We start from the raw sequence: 969 nt of genomic DNA, 5'->3' as shown, positions 1-969 counted from the left end.
GTCTGTGGGGGATGGGGAATGAGTATTATGGGATATGAGGCTGAAGTGCTGGGAGGGGTGCTTATTATGGGATGGCCATGGGAGGGAGGGATGATGAATTATTATGGGATGTTAACATTAGGGCCAAGAGTGAAGAAGTTGGCAGAGGATGGTTATTATGGGATGTCTGTGGGGGATGGGGAATGAGTATTATGGGATATGAGGCTGAAGTGCTGGGAGGGGTGCTTATTATGGGATGGCCATGGGAGGGAGGGATGATGAATTATTATGGGATGTTAACATTAGGGCCAAGAGTGAAGAAGTTGGCAGAGGATGGTTATTATGGGATGTCTGAGGGTTAGTTGCAAAGGTCTGCAGTATTATGAGATGTCAGCAGACCCCTGGCATATCTGTGTATGGAGCGCGAGGGGGGGGCGGGGTGTGAGTATGGTATGTGGGGTGTCCGTGTGTATTATGGGATGGTCAGGAGGTGGGCGGTTGCCCGGGTGACACGCGGGCGCGCTCAAAGGGGGCGTGGCCAGTGGTTGCCTGAGCGACGAGGGGGCGGGGGTTGCCCGGGAGACCTAGGGAGGAGGGTGGCGGTAGTGAGGGGGGGTTGGAGTTGGTTGAGGTTATTATGGGCTGTCCGTGGGGGGGCGGGGCCAGTGCGGTGGGATTTCCCGGCCGGTGTTTCGGGCCCTTTAAGAGGCGACGCCGGAGCCGGAGCCATTTTCCCCCCTTCGGCCGCGGCGAGGAGGAGCCGGAGCGGGAGTGACACCGGGCCGGACCCAGCGCGACCTGCGGCGGCTCCGGGGTGAGGAGAGCGCGGGGTCCCCTGAGAAGCGCCCCTCAGAGCCCGACAAGCTCCGAGCGTCTTTCCTCACCTGTCTCCTCTTTGGGCGTCCCTGACCCACGGGCCGCCTCCAGCTCGGCGGAGCCGACCCTTCCCTTCCCGTCCCTGCGGGGCGCCGGCCTCCCCGCCCCCGCCCG

At 61.6% G+C, this 969-nt stretch overlaps 1 protein-coding gene across 4 annotated transcripts in view; it reads left to right on the top strand.

The window, feature by feature from the left end:
* The first annotated feature begins 634 nt into the window (after positions 1 to 634).
* Positions 635 to 969, top strand: part of Chd4 (chromodomain helicase DNA binding protein 4) — a 36607-nt gene continuing 36272 nt past the window's right edge. For all 4 annotated transcript variants that reach the window (XM_005378770.2, XM_013511311.1, XM_013511312.1 and 1 more), the window contains exon 1: positions 635 to 793. The gene's annotated coding sequence lies outside the window, so the exon portion shown is untranslated. The remainder of the gene's footprint in view (positions 794 to 969) is intronic.

This window comes from Chinchilla lanigera, unplaced genomic scaffold (genome assembly GCF_000276665.1).
Source record: "Chinchilla lanigera isolate Chin_1 unplaced genomic scaffold, ChiLan1.0 scaffold00012, whole genome shotgun sequence".
NCBI classification, from domain to species: domain Eukaryota; kingdom Metazoa; phylum Chordata; class Mammalia; order Rodentia; family Chinchillidae; genus Chinchilla; species Chinchilla lanigera.
The sequence above is the reverse complement of the archived record's forward strand: the minus strand, read 5'-3'. Positions and strand labels throughout refer to the sequence as shown.